The sequence below is a fragment of the Ostrea edulis genome, chromosome 4 (genome assembly GCF_947568905.1).
Source record: "Ostrea edulis chromosome 4, xbOstEdul1.1, whole genome shotgun sequence".
Taxonomy (NCBI): Eukaryota; Metazoa; Mollusca; class Bivalvia; order Ostreida; family Ostreidae; genus Ostrea; species Ostrea edulis.
Window position 1 is genome coordinate 77,458,944 of NC_079167.1, and position 20,608 is coordinate 77,479,551.

The following is a 20,608-nucleotide window of genomic DNA, read 5'->3' on the forward strand; positions in this document are numbered from 1 at the left end:
GAAAAGAAATGGAAATTATGTGAAACATTAGCTCAAGCATAACGTAAACTATATTAAAACAAAAATATCCTAAAATGCTTCTTTTTTAGTATTATATACATTTGTTATATTTTTTTCTTTTTCTTCGTAAGAGATGAGGTGAATGTATATTCAATCAATAGTGTGTTTAAAGTAGTATTTCATTAAATAACAACCTTGGTATTACATCATATATCTGATTGCTAATTATTATAGTATGATATTTATGAACTCAGCCAGAGTACATTGTCATTTTTTTCTACTTTCTTTACTTCTAGCCATCGTTTAGTATGCATGTCTGTCCGTGTGAATGTGTGAGCTAAAGAGTTGAAATTCTTAAAACCCTGTACCCCCTGGTCAGGTTGGGTTGTAAGGGCTGTGTAAAAGCCTGACTATATACCGGAATAAATGTTGTTAAAACTGAAAAAAGACGTTATATCTCTTGAATTTTGGAACAAATTTTTCCAAACATAGTTCTATGTTGGACCCACCTCCAAAATATAATTTAACCCCATTTAATCTGAAAACAAAAACATTTCTACACACCTAAATATATTGCTTATCACATCCTTGAATTTCTAATACTTTCATCTACTGGTTACGGATAACGGCTGCGGACAGTTTAAGGCAGAAGAAGAAGAAGCGGAAGAATAGTTAATAAAAAGCAAGCAAATACAATAAGTGAAGTGTGGGTGAGTTAATAATACCAGTACATATAAACGCTCGGCATCAGGTGTGAATGTCACGGGTCCTCGGAGATGACCTTAAAAATGGATGTTCAGTGTCACAGTAGGTGTGGCACGCTAAAGAACACTCACTGCTCAATGGCCGTAAGCGCCGAGTATAGGCCTAAATTTGAAGCCCTTCACCGCTCTTGATGACGTCTCCATATGAGTGAAAAATTCTCGAGCGAGACGTTAAGCAAGATACAATCAATCAATCAATCAAACAATATGTTGGACCCACCCCCAAAATATAACTTAACCCCATTTAATCTGAAAACAAAAACATTTCTACACAACTAGATATATTGCCTTATCACATGCTTGAGTTTCTAATACTTTCATCTACTGGTTACGGACAACGGCTGCGGACATTTTAAGGCAGAAGAAGAAGCGGAAGAATAGTTAATAAGAAGCAAGCAAATACAATAAGTGAAGTGTGGGTGAGTCAATAATACCAGTACATATATAGTACTGGTCTCCAGTGAATGAAAAAATTCTTCAATGTGGTTCCATTGTTATTTGGAGGAAGGCTGGTTGATGTCATACTCTCTTTGACTGGTCCTCAGCAATTCGCGTACACTGTGTTATTTTGGAGATGATCAGCAATGGCCTCGTAACAAAACTGATATTCTTCCTGAAATTAGAAAAACATGGAGTTCTCTGTACATTTGATGTGCAAAGGAAAAGAAATCGTATTTAAAAAATGAGTGGAAAATGAAAGTATTTCAATCATACTAAAGAAGATATGAACTCTGGCCGTTGGATTTGGAGTTGTCTTGTGATTGTAAATATGTCCACCTCTGTATCCATGATAAGTTGTTCCAGAGCATTGAATACAACCAAGAAATGTCCACATCGCTTGGCCCCATCACTAAGTAATATGCAATTTTATCTCATTACTCTGATGATAATAGAATTTATGAATTGAATCAATTTGCTATGCGACAAAATGACTATTTTCTGGAAGATTTTTTTTTATTAGAAGCGATATATAATTTCCACAAGTGTTATACCGGGTATATTTGTGTTATTTCTAGAATAAGAGAGTAATTGGCTTAACCCTTGACCAAATTAGCCTTTTTTTAATCCCCAGGTCTGGATCTTCAAATAATTTTTAAGATATTACATATGTTTGCAAAAAAAAAAAAATCAAAATCAAACCTCGACAGAACCAGAATTCTTCCCTCGGGGTGGGTCCTTTCCTCCACCCTCGCTTCATTGACGAGATCAAGTAAAACTCTCCGGTTTGAGGAGTCGCTTTCTGCTTTCCATCTTTTACATTCCAGTACGCAAACGCTCATACCGCTAGCTCCCTGAAATCATGTGTTTTTGAGACGAAACGAATCTTGGATTATAAATACCAAACAGTACTTCATGAAATGTAAAAACAAAGAACAAGGGACGTTATTGGCCAAAATTGGCCGCGCTTCAAAAACCGATCATATTTTGCAGGTAGAAAGGTGATAATTTTCTCGTTTCATTCATATATAACATGTACCATTTACTTGTTGCTGGTATTGAGAAAATAACGTTACAATATTGCATTGTTAACTCTGACGCTATCTCCCGACGGTCGCTTTTTCGGAACGACGTCATCGACCTTATAGGATTTACAGTCCCCTGATTCTTCTAGAATATTTTTCTAAAAGTTACAATTTTAACTTTTTATATAAAAATACTCCTTGAGATCAAAGACAATTGAAAACTGGCATGGTATGGAAAATACATAATTCATTTACATGTAACTTTATCGTGGTCATAGACATTTTGCGAAAGAATCTTGTGTTAATTAGAGTGAGGAAAATAATGCGTGTATTTGTCAAAAATTGTTCAGTAGAACGCAATCATATTTTCGAAGGTGCTGTTCGATGTCCTCTATTCAAATGAAATATGAAAAATAAAATGGCTTCTGAATTTTCTTTTTCCTGGTTTTGTTTTTTGGTCATAAATATTAACACTTTGATTAAAAACGTCGATTGAGTCGGATAAAATTACTTGTTATGCCACGTACACCAAGGACTATATCACAGGTCTGCTTACATGTGTATGCAATATACATGTTACAGTACATACGAATAAAATATGCTGTGGGTATTTACAAAATAAATTGAATAAAGTGTGGTAAATGTACATATACTAAACGATACAAATTCATGTTGCATGAATGGGATATCATTTTCTTGGGTACAGTAAAACACGTCAAGTAATATGCATGTAACTTCAGATGGTATATTTCATATAGCAAATGCATTTAAAAACCTCACAAAAATGCGTCCAATGTATTTAAAAGCCTCACAAGAATGTGTCCGTGTTTATATCTTTACATTCCCCCAAATGGTCAACAAAGTAGTTCCAACTCTCTCTCTCCATATAGTGTTCATCTTTGATAAATGAAAATACATCAGTCAGTGGGCATGTCATTGCATGCACCGACATTCAGTCCAAATCTAGAACGGACTCTGGGAAGTTGTTTGAGTACATGTATAGACAATGTGGTATATGTAACTGCTTTTCCCAGGCACTTATTTTCATATGCGAATAAGGATATATTGAGTGAACCCCCCCCCCCCCCATATTCTTGATAGTAGTATTGAATGAGAAAAAAATACGCTTAAAATTATTAATTGAACCCATGTAGCGAAGGATAACCCTCCACCCCCCGACGATTTAAGAATTCGAAGATCAGACAGAAAGTTTTTTTTTCATTTGCTAATTAACTACCAACTTATCCTTCGACCCCCCCCCCCCCGATAAATAATGCTACGTGTCTGTTTCCAAGAGACAGTATATGTAACTACAACAGACCTTTTATAAAAATGAATTGAATACATATCATGCATGTATTTTCGTTTTTCAATGTGCGGGCCAGGCCTATCCAGAACACCTTGACATAAGAGAGAGAGAGAGAGAGAGAGAGAGAGAGAGAGAGAGAGAGAGAGAGAGAGAGAGGTGTCTACATCACCTTACAGTTATACTCTAGTATTCCTAATCATGGAGGGGGCGTACGTCAATACTAATATAAACTTTTAGTAACAATCATCACAACACATATATTATATATTTTATAAGATTGGTAAAAGTTGGAGTGTCATTAGGCTGGTCAAGTTGTTCCCATAGCAAGGGGATGGTCAACATCACCCCCCCCCTCAAAGTGGAGGGGCAACCCCTCCTCGATACTACGGTGTCTGAATATTTATATCTATACATGTATATATACACATGTTCATCCTGCCCATTTACCTTTGTTATATATGTGTACCTGTAAATGTGCATCTATTACATATACATGTATATATGAACCCGTGGGGATCCGGGTTTGAGTAAGTCCTCAGTACTTCTTGCTTGTCGTAAGATGCGACTAAATGGGGCGGTCTTCAGATGAGACCGCAAAAACTGAGATCCCGTGTCACAGCAGGTGTGGCACGATAAAGATCCCTCCCTGCTCAATGGTCATAAGAGCCGAGCATAGGCCTAAATTGTGCAGCCCTTCACCGGCAGTGGTGAGGTCTCCATGAGTGAAATATTCTCAAGAGGGGCGTTAAACAATATTCAATCAATCAATCATAATTATGCGATATAGAAAAAAAAATCTGCCACCACGATGGTCGAAGTTTCAAATCGATCACAGGTTTTCGACGTTTTAAAGAAACCACATCTCGCTGGAAGATATAAATAATGATTTGCTGTTATTTTATTTTTAATTTAAACCGTTTTAAGAACCTTTGGAATCAATATCTAATTACTAATGTAGTAATATTTAATTTCAACATGCATCATATATACATACATGCATGTACGTCAAAAATGATGTAAGAAAACTGCTTTAAAAAAAAACAACGCATTATATTTGATATATTTGTATAAAAGATAGTTTAAAATTTAGCGAAAAAAGTAACCGACATCCAACTATCTAGCTCTTGAGATATAACGTATCAGTACCCATTTTTGCCGAAAATGAACGAATTTTGGTCCGATTTTTGTAAAAAGAAAATAAATTCGAGTTATTAAAGGTCTATGTATGTCTTTGATTTTATTATTTTTTTAATGCAATTTATTCTTAAATAATCTTATTTTGAAAAGACAGGACGTCCAAACATATTCCCGTGACCTTTAAAAACGAAAGTAGAATGATTTCCATTCATCATACGGTGGATTTTTGATCTGCCTCCGTGACTCGAAAGGCAGACATCATCTGCATTTATTGGGTGCAGATTTTTATGGCAAACTAGGTAACGCATTAATTGTTTGACTGGACATACATGTATTTATTAAATCGCAAAGAAAGTAAAAGTTTATGAGGTTAAATGATGGAACGGTTTGCTTCAGTTCTATAATATGCACAATATTGACTTTGTGTAACAAAAACGGCCGATTTCCGCATTCATTCTTTTTTAAAATTCATATTGTTTGCAGCCAACAACTGACACCATATTGAAGATGAAAGAAGAATATTAATGGATAATTAAACATGCAAAATATAAATCTGGTTGTTGCATGCAAAAGTATTAGTTTTTGCTAAAGTTTATTCATAATTTATTTCAAATCAACAGATTCCACTAAACAGCTCATCTTTAGCGTATATTCGTGACGTCATAATAAAATATTACGTCATTTTCATGTAAGTGGGATTAGAAGAACATCCTAGTTGTGTAAATAAGAAGAATAATTAAGCATAGTATGAAAGTTGAAAAAATGAAAAAAATCTCGGCGGTATATAGCCAATAACGTCCCTTGTCCTTTCATCAGAAAACTTTGTAAATGGACACCTTTTGGTGCAGAGTAATGCTAGTCTTGGTGACTGTGGTTGTTTGTGTACAATCTGTCATTTTAGTCGTGAATGCTCCAACCGTTTTGCTTTCATTTTTAGCAGGAAGCCAAAGTGAAGACTGAAAAAGAAAACACAAACTTTGGGCATGGCTACAATAACGAAAGGATTCTACTATACAAAATGTGAAGCTCATGCCAATCGTAGACCGCCTTGAAGCATGTACGTAACTGCAATGACTGGTCGGCTTCTGAGGTTGCACAAGGAGAGTAGGGTATTTTCATCTAGACTGCTTGCATTTTGTAATTACAAGCGTATATGTCGAGTTGAAAGATCGGGCTTTTAATCCAGAAATAGAGTACAATGAAACAGCATAAATTTATTACATGTACATTTACAAAGTTACACACAATACTTATGTTACCGAACGTAACCTCTGAGTGTGAGATTTAAACCGTTATTTATAAAAGAATTACGCTAAAAGGACATCCGGGGCAGTTTTGAAAGTTTACTGTGAGGTTTACAACCGAAATCAATACAAATGTATAAAACACATACAAAGTACACTTTCAAAATTTTCTTTAAAAACCACGATGATTATTTCTGTTGTAATTCTGAGAAACTCCTCTAAACTATATAGAAAGGATATTTTGTAAACCTCAAAATGTACTCACTCATTGAAACTACATAGAAAGGATAGTTTGTAGACCTATAAAATGTACTCACTCATTCAAACTACATATAAAGGATAGTTTGTAGACATAGAAAATGTACTCACTCATTCAAACTACATAGAAAGGATAGTTTGTAGACCTAGAAAATGTACTCACTCGATACTACAAACTCCACCAAACCTTTCTATTTCATACCTATCAGTAGACTGCTATATGAGCATTGTCATCATATCAATAAAAGTTTAATAAATCATATATCGTAGAAATTTCAACAGTTTAAATATCGAGATTCGTTAAATTCGTATGCATACAATGATACCACTTTCCTTTTTTTACTCCAATTTAGCGATTGAGGTCATTCTACCCAAAATGCCCTCACCTACGACATCACTGTACAACTTTGTGATAGACAGTGATTTTTTCTATATAATTAATATTTATCTTCAATAATGTTGCTATTGAAACATTTTAGGTACAATTTACAAGGCCAATTTCTTTCTTGTTTGAATTCAATAATGAAAAAGTGAAAATAACGAGGAGTGACCAATGTAATAAATCCTATAAAGAATACAACATTTAAGAAGAGGAAAAACACGTTCACCTGGACACACTGGTCAGAGGTGATATCGGATGCCAAGGACGCATTTCCTTTTGACCGGTCACATCCGCCATTTTGATCAGGTAAACGGAGTAATCCGTAGTCAAAATCAGCATGTAAAGAACGACTCTTGACAACTTTCCACCTAATGACGGGTTGTACAAAATTTGCAAATTAGATCATTATCATGACCATAAAATTTACAAAATGCTGGCTTTAAACGAGACTGTTAAAACTCACTAACAGCAACATATCTGTCAGTAGATTGTCTCGCTTTAAAAATTGTTCTTAGGCAGAATACGTTTTCGCATCTTGAATCAGTTGCAACAAACATCATATACAAGTGATAAAGGAATATTGATACATAAATATGGGAAGTTCACGATGAAGAAGCTGAAGTCATCCCATTTGTCATGAAGATTAAAATCAAATAATTATATAAATGTTCCATGATTTAAAAGTGCACATTGATTTTAATCTCTCAATATTAAATTTTGATGCTTATGTCCAACATCGTATAACTACAAATATTACACATGACGTCATTGTGACATCAGAATCATACGCAGTGACCTGCCAAATGATTGGTAAATGAAAAGATACAAGACTGCTCATTATACAAATTGCCGGATTTTTTCTCGACCATACCGATTCGATTTCCACCAACGGGCTCAGGGATACAATTGTAGGTGCATAGTAAGCCTTCACAAGTCTCAGGAAGTCCTCTGTGTAGTCTGGGAGAGGATATTGAGCACTGACGAAATTATCATTTCTTGTGAACGACTAAAAATGAAAATCAAATGAAAGACAGCATGCAGAACGTATCCATCACGTACACTGTACGTATTGTTGTATCTAATAGTTGCATTCAATGTAAATGATTTATACATTTGTAGTAGTAAATTATGGTTATTTAAAACAATCTTATAGTTTTCATATCCAAATGCTGTATACCTATATATATACAAGAATAAAATTCATTAATCATACATAAAAATCATAAACTGTTCCCGTAAGGAGATCCATGAAAATTTTAAGCATATGAACGTTATCAATTGATAAGGTCTGTAAAATAAAGAAAAACAATGACAGAATTGTTTTGATCTATACAGAAATTAATATTTATCATGGAATCTTTGAAAAAGTTCAACTCCTAGAAGTACATTTTGTACTTTTGATTGTTCTTAGGTCTGACCATTTTCACCAGCGAATGGGTTTACTCTACTTTGTGAGGACAGATGTATATCAGAAAACCCTTGCTAGAAAAAATGGCAGTCTGATAAACATATTGCCCTCAAGTTCTATTCACATTTGTATATATTACACAGCAGACAAACCTGTAAAGAAACTGCGTTGTAGTAGGTGTTCTTCCCTTTAGTGTTTGACAATGGACACATGTAACTTTCAACTGAAATGGTTTCAATAAAAAATATATGCAATTCATCAGTCAGATGGGATTTATGTCTCTGGGTACCCTATATATATATATAATGGCAGTTGATTCAGCCAAACTTAAAGGGTGGATAGTTAAAGTGTAATTATATCAAAATGGAATGCAGGAGGGCTAGGATCGAGCCACCTGGAGATCTCTTGTCGGCAGACATCAGTAAGAATGTATCTACATGTATATGTTAAGTGTTAAAGTGAAAGTGTATTGTAAACCCTCTATATTAAAAGTGTGGTACCATTAGTGAAATGTAAGTATTCAACTGTGATGGGGATTAATAATTAATCGGTAATATTCTCTCACTATTGCAAGATGGTTGAACTGCGTTTTGTGGCACCAATAACATGGACGTTTATCTTAGGATCAGAGGATATCGTTAAAATCGTTCAGAGTGAATACCAGTATTTGATCATGACCAGAGATCAACAAATGTTAAGAGGATTGATTCAAATGACACGCTGGAGAACGAAGCGTAACATGAGGTATTTCGTTCATCCCCTATGTTGTTGGAAAGCATATGAGAATAGTCTCGCATCCGAAAGACTACGTTACATGACCGGGGATTATGAAGAACATGGAAAGTTATTAACTATCAAAACTGTAACTTTATCGAGTTTCTTAATAAAAGATAAAAGTGTAACTGGTGTTAGTTTTTGTTTCTCTCAAGCATTGTCATATACAGCCTCTTTTCATAAGATGTGGGTGGCCCTGAAAAGGGCCGGGGGTGTAAGGGGTAAACCCCTTATTTCTTTGCCTTCTTGTTTCGGTGGCGCCTCTTCAATGGCTTCTTGGGGGCATCTGGCACTCCTTCATAGAAGAAGTGCCACTCAAACTCCCCATCTGGCCGGAACACAATGCGCCCCGGGGGCCGCTCCACCAGGCGAAGTTCTGCATCCCAGTCTTCCCTAAGGTGTTCTGGGACCACGTTGTGGTTCGTGATGGGTGGACTCGGTACTCGGCTCATCTTCAATTCTTCAAAAATCTTCTACAACAGTGCTGGATCACCAGTGAAGCGAACTGGCGAGCGCGCCGGTATATATCAGGAAAGCGCAGACCTCCTCGAAAACATCCCTCGCTTCTGAGACGAAGCCAAGATGACGGCCGTCAAAATGGCGGATTTGTGCTTTCGAGAAGAGAGTTTTTTCTCATTGTCTTTTTCTAGACATTCGATGTCTGTGCATGGTGGATTTAATATGATAGATTCTGAGACGTCCAATTCATTAAGCTTACTTTTATTTTGCTACGTCGCATGGTATATAAATAATCAAAGGTCAAAGAGGTCGAGTCGAGGACAAACGCACTTTCCCGACCTCTTTAAAAATTCATTTTTCACGTCTGTGAGGCAGTAGAAACCTCAATGATAGTTAGATCGATAGAGAAAAACCTATTTCACCCTATTTTAATGCCACTTTGAATGGGGTAGTGAACCCTTATCAAAGAAACCCCATGATTGATACTCAACAAACACACCGCGTGAATGTGATTTATAAAACCGAAAGCTGTAGCAACGACACGCATCATTTACATCGTGAGTGTGACTTATGTGCAGGGAGATTTACTCACTATGAAAGTCGATGGTATTGTACAACAATGTAATTGTTTAACGGTAAAACCTCATGGATTAAGTCAAAGTATTGCTGACAAATATCCGTGGGGTAACTTGTATGCTACTCGGAGACCCTTAGGTCGTAGAAATCTAGCCATAGAAGTTGATCGAGGAATGCCTGGCACGTTACGCATCTTATCAAATGCTAGCGATCCTGATGTGATTTGTTTCTTAGCCCAGTGGGATTACGGAAAAGGAACCCAGCGTATTCCCCGCTATCGAGATACACCCGAACAGCGAGAACTATGGTTTCAACAATGTTTACGTGAATTGGCCACATTATCGTACAAGACTTTAGCCTTCCCTTATAAGATTGGCTGTGGCTTAGCGGGAGGAAATTGGACTCATTACAGACAATGTATTCATGATTTTGCTTATAGGTATGATAAACAAGTGTATATTGTCATTAAAACATGTATTTGTTAATAAAGTGCAACTGGTGTTAATTTGTTTCTCAATCATTGCCATAAACAGCATCTTTTCGTAACATGTGGGTGGCCCTAAAAAGGGCCGTTTGGTCCTAAGACCGACTTTTTTCTTTATTGCCTGGCTCCGGTAAACCGGCATATCGGGCACCGTCCCCGGGTCTGTCTCCTCTCTTTTATACGCTCCACACACATGCAGCAAGCTGGGCGCTGACCACATCCCCCACACGTAATACCGGAGTGTACCCTGTCTTGTCAGCAGACAGGGCACTTAAACCAGATAGGAACAGCCCTATCTGCCCAGCCAGGGACAGTCATAGGGTGGTTCCTCCGGGGATGACTTGCCACAGGTGCGTGGGCTGGCCTCAGTGGCGGAGTCCTTCCTGCAGACCGGATGGCAGGTGCTGGGGGTCTTGCAGGGGCTGCTGGTCTTCGCGGTGATGGTGGCGGTGTGTCTGGGACCAACAGCGACGGACTCTGGGGCGGGCTTGGAGGTGGCGCCGGGGACGGTGACCTCGGTGAATACTCCACCGGTGACGCTGGCGACTCGCTCATCGGCACCGGGCTGTATTCCTCAGGTGCCGATGGTATCGCTGGTGGTGGTGATGCAGGCGTCGCTGGGGAGTAGGGTGGTGGTGGTGAGGGTGGCTGTGGGGCCCGTCGGCGTGGTCTTGTAGCCGTAGACATCCGGGCGGTGCGGCGGCGTCCCATCCCTTCATACGCCTGCCGCACCCGGTTGACGATCTCACGGGCCCCACTGCTGTCGAAAGTGGAGAAGGTGCTCAAGTCGTTCTGAGAACGCACGACCCAATTCTCCCCTACCCGTTCCTCAGCCACCACTACCAGCCGGTATCGGAATCCAGGCAAGGTCTGGAAATTGTAGATCGGATCTCTTCTTCTTTCAGCCATTCTTCTATCTTCTATCTTCTTAAATAATATTCTCAAAAGCAGTGCTGGATCACCAGTGAAGCGAACTGGCGAGCGCGCCGGTATATAACGAGAGAGCGCGTACCTCCTCGAAAACATCCCTCGCTTCGGAGACGAAGCCAAGATGGCGGCCGTCAAAATAGCGGATTTGTGCTTTCGAGAAGAGAGTTTTTTCTCATTTTCTTTTTCTAGACATTCGATGTCTGTGCATGGTGGATTAAATCTGATAGATTCTGAGACGGCGAATTCGTTAAGCTTACTTTTATTTTGCTACGTCGCATGGTATATAAATAATCAAAGGTCAAAGAGGTTGAGTCGAGGCCCGATGTTTCTTCTCCGCCTCTTTAAAAATTTATTTCTCGACCATGTACATCTATAAAAACATCTCATAAGGTCTATTCGATAGAAAACACCTTATTTGATTCGATTTTCACTCTACATTTAGGATTTTCTGGATTCCTCATCAAATAAACCCTTCTCTGAGAGACTCAACAAAACACAGCTTTCGTTTAAACAATTTTATTCATGTCAGATATTTCAAATACATAACTCCCACACACAACACCAATACACATGTCTTTTTAAAATAGGGTCCAACATTTTTTCCATTTCTCGAATCCTGCGTTGAAATCGATATCGATCAGCGGCTACAGTCATCCAGATACTTTCCCGATCTTCTTCGGGTAACAGATACACTTCATTGTTGTCCAGATTAAAGGTTACACATTTTCTTGTATTTTGTTGTACATGTGATGAAGATACTGCACTCGAAGGGTCTCGATCACTCCACTGATGTGAGGTTTTGTTCTCTTTAATTCCTCGGCTACTAAATGAATCAACACCAATGACTCGGTGTTGATACGGTTCTCGATCAAATGTCTGCATATCCACCAATATTCGTCTAAAGTGATTGGAAATAATTCTGAACGAAGATAGGATTTAAATTTTTGAAAATCTGGCAAGTTTTCTATTTCCTCAATACACTGTAGGACAAATGTTTTTTCGATGTTATCCCTAGCAGTCATGATTTCATAAATGAAATGATTTAAGTTCTTTACACTTTATGTACACTTCTCGAAGCCAGTCGTTGGTGATACTTTCAATCTCGGCGGTTTTTTCTGGCATGCGTTTCTTTAATTCCTCCCCCACGACATAAATTAACATCAACCCCGCATCGTTATAGAGATTGATGTACACCTGGTTCCGTAGATCTGTATATTGGTCCAGAGTCATTGGAAACACTCCCGCTATCAGACAAATTTTAGCAAATTGAAACACCACATCGTCTTGCATTTTCTCGACCCATTCTAATGCATGCTTATGCGCTTTTTCTGCGATGTTGTCACTTTCAGCCATGATTTGTAAATGACTAAAATGAATACAAGATTCCGCTTTTTCTACGATGTTGTCACTTTCACCCATGATTCGATAATGAAGGAAAACTAGTTAAAACGGATCGTTTCCATGAATCCCTCTTGTAAACATTCCTGTAGAATGATTTCGATGTCTCGGATTTGATCGGGGATAATTTTCTTCAGTTCCTCGGCATACAGATAGATCATGATTAGTCGCCCAGGATTTGTGTCTTTAACTAACGATCTAGCAATCCTCTGAAAACTGTCAAGATTTCCCACCTCGAGTATCGCCGATTGTACATAAGATTTAGCAGATTTATACTAAGACGAATTTTCAACAATCTTGACAAAATCTATAATACAAGTATGACCGTCTAACCTAGTGTTGAAAGTTCCACCCATAGTGAAAAAATAAGTTAAGAAAACAATCGTATTTATAGGGAAAAGGTCGTGGAGTGCAGAGAATATTCTAGATTTGATACAATAGGGTTTTTCAAGTTCAATTAGTGCACTAGCACGCGGTGGTCGCGAGATGTTCTAGATGAAACCGGTTTTTCCAGAAAATGATGATGCAATAGCCTGTTGTACAGTAGCACGCGCTAACATTCTCGACTATTACACTGTTAGTCATGGAGGACAACGTATGGGAAGAATTGAAAGAGATGCGTCGAATGAGAAATCGTAAGAGAAGATCTAAAAATTGGTGTTTTGAATATGTCTTGCAAGAGAGGGAAACGGAACATGACATTCTGATAGATTTGGAAGATTGCTACCGCGACAATACTGTAATACAGTTTATGATTGCCCAGTTTTACACGCTGTCTAACGGAACCAGAAAAGTGTCGGGATTCATGCGTTTGAAAAAACGTCGTAACAGAGGCGGTGCATGGCGGCAGCTTTTTTGTGCAAACATTTATTGGCTGGAAACAATCAAAGTGATGAATTTCCGAGGTAGCAGAGCTCAAAAAATAGAAAACGCCATTACCTCAACAGATCACAGTTATAACTTTTATGATGTAGATTATCCCTACGAATATGGCCTAAGAGATTATTAAAAACACACATACACAAAACAGCCCTTTCCAGGGCTATTTTAAGCACCAATATAAGTTCCAGTGCACTAAAGTCAATGTGTATCAATGTGCACTAGCACGCGCTGGTCGCGAGATGTTCTAGATGAAACCGGTTTTTCCAGAAAAGATGCTGCAACCACGTGCTCCCCATGTGCTCCCCACGAGACAGAATAGTCTAGACATTTTGCTGGCTATAAAAGCGGAGCCCAAGTGTCAGTCCTCATTCGATCTCCAGTCACCTTCCAGAAGACATGGCTCAGAAACAAATATAATTTGTGGACAAAGCTCAGAAGAAAGTAGATCAGATGGTACAGAACCAGATAGCGCCACAGAAAGACTACATTGCTCAACAAGTGAAGATGCCCCAGACCTCGAGCTTCAATCTCTCGCCTCCGAACCAGACCTCGAGCTTCAATATCTCACCTGCAGACTACATTGCTCAACAAGTGAAGATGGCCCAGACCTCGGATTTACTCCCTAGCCAGAATCCGACAGACCCGGGATTAGGTTTCTATTTTCCCGATTCACAGGACGCTACGGGACTAGATTTGGGATTATACAATAAACCACCCTTCAGTGGAGAAGATTCCCGCATGACCAGGACCGATTTCGCCATCATTACGATCACACTGATCGGTATTGTCAACCGCATCAACGTGTTGGCCGATAAAATCGCCAATCACACGGGGGTCTTGATGAAAAAAATCGAGGAATTAGCAGCAACCAGAACCCGTAAGGACTTCACCACCAGAGCTAGGAAGGACCCAGCCACTAACCCCTGTTTTACGTGTGGGGAAACGGGGCATTGGTCACCAGATTGCCCTCAGAAAGTCAAGAAAACCGTGGAAAAGAACCCTTGTTACATGTGTGGGAAACTAGGCCACTGGATCAGCGACTGCCCAAGAGATGAAAACGAATTGATGGCTATGATTGGTGCGGTACCCGGCACAAAACCTCCGGTCATAAGAGAGTACACCCCATCGGAGATGTGGAACCCACCACCCCCTAAGAAAACGAGTAAAGAGATGAGTGAAGGAGAACCCCCTAAAAAGAAGAGAAAGCTGAGTCGAAAGAATAAAGAATGAACGTGTGTGATAAAACTTGTGTGGACTTTATTCTGACAATTTTAATGTTTAACTGTATAAAATTGTGTTCAATTGTTATTCAAATTGTTTATTTAATAAATGTGTAAACTTAACGTCATGCGTTTTTTATTCATACCACTGTGAATTTTAAAGGATTTTAAAGGATTAACACACCGATAAAACACGGCTCAGGCCTCGTCGTCATAGCGACTTTAACCCCACTGTTACATCATAGCGCTATCGATTCTTCCCATTGTTGCGTCATAGCACGCGCTCTAGTTCATACCATCCTATTCCGGCCGTCCTAGCACGCACATAGCACGCGCTACCCTACCCCACTCTCCAGTGCGTTCTAAAACTTGACCTTTTGACCTCAAAAGCGCACTCAGTTGAACCACCCATCGGGACGCGTTATACTACTCAAGTATAAATGATGTCACGTTTGATTCCCTTTTGCCTCAAGTCAACAGACAATTGGGGCCACATCATATTCGTAGAAAACTTTACTCTATTCCATTGAGGGTTTTACATGCGTTATTTGAAGAAGCTATGGCTAGTCTGTACTTGGATTTTTCAACACCTGAATATAGACTTAACTCTATGATTATGGATGTTGCCTACCACAGGCTCTATAAACCAGCACGGACCATGGATGATATTCCTTCCAAATCATGCGGTCAGTTCCTTAAGCTCAAATTTACAAACAAAGGAATAGATGCCGTGAACATAGGCAACATTCTTCGTCATAAAAGGATTCAGTCCTGTATTCCAACTTATTTCAAGTTCAAGTCTACACCCTGTATTTCCTACAGCTATACTTCTACTATTGCATCCAAACTTTTTAATTATAAACAAACTTTGCAGTGCTTAGATATAGACCATCTTATACGTAATCCACCAACATGTTCTTGTTCTACATCTTCTTTCAACTACAGTCCAGCTGGGCATGTCATTACTGGTGATGTTGATATAGTTGAAAATGAGGACCTCAAATCACTTATTCTTAAAGGTCCGAAATACAGAGAACCTCGGTCTTTCAATTGGCGATAGAACTTCATCTCGATTATGAGTTATGTCGAAGATTATGCCAGACGATGGGCTAAATATGAAAAAGAAGAACTTGATACATTGACAGAATGGGTTAAAAGCATAAGAGGGATATTAGAACCCCGCATTAGACACATGAAAACAAAAGTACGTACCATCTATCCTTCTGTGTTTAGTAAACCAGAAGTGATAAAAGAATTAGATAAGTTACATGAGGAATATGTTTGGTTCCAGCTGACAAAGCTAGTAACAACATTGTCTTTGTTTGTAAGGCTCATTATTACAACTGTATATTAAACGAACTTGGCATTAATTCCACTTTTGGTAATCATACTTATACTCCAACTGCCATAAAAACCCTTACAAAGATACATTGCTGGATCCAGTAAGTGTTCTACCAAGCCCCTATCTTTGCTCCTCACGAAAATGTTAACAGCTGTGAAGGAGAAACTTCAAACTTACTGTGCGACTACATATGCCAGAAGTGGTGTTAATCAAATGTGGATTCTAAAAAATTCTAAAGAACTTTTAGTAAACTCGAAATCACAGAATTTTTCCCAAATCAATAGCATTAAAACCTATGACTTTTCAACACTATACACGACCATTCCTCACGATAAATTAAAGACTTGACTTTTTAACATCATAGACAGTTGCTTCTTCAACAAAAACGGAAAACGGAAATATTCATATCTAGTGATCAGTCATTCAAAAACTTACTTTGTTAAACACCACTCTGATTCCACGCACAAGTACTCTGAAGTTGAAATAAAAAATATGCTGGAGTTCCTCATTGTCAATATCTTCGTGGTCTTTGGTGATCAGGTCTTCCAACAGTCTTTTGGAATTCCCATGGGCACGAATTGTGCTCCTTTGTTAGCTGACCTGTTTTTATATTCATATGAAGCAGAATTTACTCAAAAACTTCTACGTGAGAAGAAAAAATCTCTCGCTGTGACCTTCAATTCGACATTTAGATATATTGATGACGTTTTGTCTATTAACAATGATAACTTTCATTCATATGTCGATTTGATATATCCCTGTGAGCTCGAAATAAAGGACACCACAGAGTCGTCCACTTCTGCTTCATACTTAGATATTTTATTGAAAGTAGACATTAACGGCAAACTAACAACTCAACTGTATGACAAACGGGATGATTTCAGCTTCTCCATCGTCAACTTCCCACATTTATGTAGCAATATTCCATTATCACCTATATATGGTGTTTATATATCTCAACTGATTCGATATGCAAGAGCTTGTTCTGGGTATAGTCAGTTTTTAAATCGAGGTAAGCTACTGACAAACAAGTTGATGGTACAGGGATTTCAACAGTCTCGATTGAAGTCAGCATTTCGCAAATTCTATGGTCGTTATAACGATCTAGTTCGTCAATACAACCTCGCATTGGGTAAAAAGCTGTCTGACGTGTTTCATACCGATTGTTAAGCCGTTCTTGGCACACTGATTTTGACTGCGGATAACTCCGTTTACCTGATCAGGATATGGGGCTCACGGCGGGCGTGACCGGTCAACAGGGGATGCTTACTCCTCCTAAGCACCTGATCCCACCTCTGGTGTGTCCAGGGGTCCGTGTTTGCCCAACTATCTATTTTGTGTTGCTTGTAGGAGTTATGAGATTGATCACTGTTCGTTATCTTCACCTTGCATGTACATTTGATCTCAAACTCAGGGTGCATTGCACATCTTTTAACAGATATTTGTTTCACTCTATATTCATGTACAAACAAGCTATCCTCATTCGACTTCATATGGTGCAACTGGTCTCGGTCATTATAGGAGCTACCACCCACTTCTGCTTCATACTTAGATATTTTATTGAAAATAGAGAACAACAGCAAAATAACAACTCAACTTTAGCTTCTCCATCGTCAACTTCCCATATCTATGTAGCAATATTGCATTATCACCTGCATATGGTGTTTATATATCTCAACTGTACGACGTGTTTCATGAAAGATGAAGATAACAGTGATCAATCTCATAAATCCGACTAGCAATACAAAATAGACAGTTGGGAAAACACAGACCCCTGGACACACCAGAGGTGCGATTAGGTGCCAAGGGGGAGTAAGCATCCCCCGCCTACCGGTCACAACGGCCGTGGTCCCTATATCTTGATCAGGTAAAAGGAGGTATCCGTAATCAAAATGAGGGTACCAAGAACGGCCCAACAATCGGTATGAAACACGTCAGACAGCATTTGATCCAATGATAGGTTGTATTGGTAAACTAGATCGTTATAACGACCATAGAATTAGCAAAATACTGACTTTAAACGAGGCTGTTGTAACTCATGCACCATCAACTTGTCGTCAGTAGCTTGTCTCTATCTAAAAACTGACCATATCGCAGAACAAGCTCTTGCGTATCATACTGATTGTTAGGGCTATCTTGGCACACTGATTTTGACTACGGATGACTCCGTATCCAAGGGACCAAGAGGTGTAACAAACAGCAGCCTAGATTTCACTCATTACCCCGATAGATCGCCTCTTTCTCTCTCTCTCTCTCTCTCTCTCTCTCTCTCTCTCTCTCTCTCTCTCTCTCTCTCTCTCTCTCTCTCTCTCACACACACACACACGCACATGCCCACTTGGAACTAAACAAGACCAAATCAAAACAGTACTAAGGGTTGCAACAATGAATTTTAAAATCAAGACAAGACAAAATAGGTTTTTTATAACCTGCCAATTAAAAATTATCCCAAAGGAAGTACTAGCTGTTTAAAAGTGGCTTTCTACGAGTACTATTATTTTTCCAAAAATACCTTGATTTTAAGAAATGAAACATGTAATCAATTTAAGAAATGTACAGAAGCCGATAGGTGCCAGGGTATAGAATTAATATTTATTTAACTGGCGGCCGCCACTTAATTTAACTGGCGGCCACTTAATTTATATGGCGGCCGCCACTCAATTCAAATCATTTATATGGCTGTCACCAGTTATTCAATTCCTCTCTCTTTCTCTATCTCTCTCTCAAAATGAAAGGGGTGCTATCCATCCCCAATGCTTAGTAATATGTATGTGATATATATATATATATATATATATATATATATATATATATATACACACACAATTAAGAACATTGAATTATTGTTTTTCGATTGTACTGTTAAATACGTAGAACCACAGCGCTGACCTTCCATTTATTTGAACGTTCAATTTCTATTATTTTCACATTTAAACTAAATTATTTTCACATGTGAAATAAGATTAATTGGCCCCCACCCCACTCTTTTGATGGTAGTAATGAATGGTAAAAATGTAATAATGAATGAACTGATCAATTGAAGGTTGAACGGAGCTCCCTCCCTCAAATTTAGGAGTACGAAGTTTGGACAAGAGACATTTTAGGTTCCTTTTCTGCTTGTCAACAATTGTAGAAGACAATTTTTCCTCCGACTGTCCCTATGCATTTTGAAAAACGATGCTGCGTGTTTGCATACTATTCTAAATCTTTCCAAAATAATCACTCACCGATACGAATTACATTGTTTTTGCAATTGGCAGCCGCCATATATAAATTAAGTGGCGGCCGCCAGATAAAATAACTGGCGGCCGCCAGTTAATTTATATGACGGCCGCCAGATAATAAGTGGCGGCCGCCAGATAATAAGTGGCGGCCGCCAGTTAAATTAAGTGGCGGCCGCCACATAAATTAAGTGGCGGCCGCCAGTTAAATAAATATTAATTCTATACCCTGGCACCTATCGGCTTCCGTAGAAATGAAACTTATAATTATTTTCTTGATGCAAGCATCAAAGGAAAAATTGAACGGACAACTTTTCCATCAATGCGCTTTAATTTTCATTTTCTTATCATTTAAATATGTGTTTTTTAAATAGTAAAGAAAGACTTTCTCTCATCAACATGCTTTAATTAACTTTGATGAAATGGCGCGTAGGAATACATGAAAGTAAGAATGAAAACAGCAACAAAAATGGCTGACGGAGTGCGTTCACGTCAGGTAAAGTTACAGCACAGAATTAAATGGATTAAACGCCGTATTAAAGGTGCAATGGTTTTAAAAAGCTGAATTAGATATAATGGAAGGGAGCAAACGGTTGGAAAAACTGGAGAATTGTTTTGAAAATGAATTGACACCAGACAAAAAGGGTAAAACTTTTCCTTTGGTACGATGAAAAACTTAAAGTAAATAAAAATTTAATGTCTTTGAAGGAATGGAGTAAAACAATATTTACTTAATAAATTCGATACTGGATGAGGAAGGGAATGTAATGACTTATGCTCAATTCAAAACAATATTTGAAATTAAAACTTTTTTTTTTTTTTTTGAATTTTTTGGAGTAATACAAGCAATAAAGAAAATGATGAAATATTTTAATATTGATCATCTGATTAAAGAACAAGAACCAACTATTCCCTTACACATTTTACCTTTACTAGATAATAAAATCAACAATAGAAAAATTTACAAAATATTTAATTTTAGCAAAGAAAAAAACGAACTAGACAAAGAAAATGGGATAAACAATTTGAAATATCTAGTGAAGAATGGAGAGGAATTCATATGGATGTTTTTTATGAACACAATAGATAGTAAATTACAATGGCTACAATATCGAGTAAATCATAAAATTTTAATTACAAACCCTTTTTTGAAAATGAATGGGAAATCAGACAATGATTTATGTACTTTTTGTTTAGAGGGGAGAGAATCATTGGAACACATTATGTATGATTGTGAAAAAGTCCGTATGTTTTAAAAAGAAATGTGCAATGTTGGTTTACTGAAAACTTTTCATTCAATATTATCACTGATAAGAAAACTTTTATCCTTGGATGTTCGAAAATTAAAATGGTAAAC

At 38.0% G+C, this 20,608-nt stretch overlaps 1 protein-coding gene across 1 annotated transcript in view; it reads right to left on the minus strand.

Moving 5' to 3' along the window:
• Window positions 1-20,608, minus strand: part of LOC125669163 (receptor-type tyrosine-protein phosphatase epsilon-like) — a 343,285-nt gene that overhangs the window by 145,784 nt on the left and 176,893 nt on the right. The gene's annotated exons all lie outside the window — the stretch shown is intronic.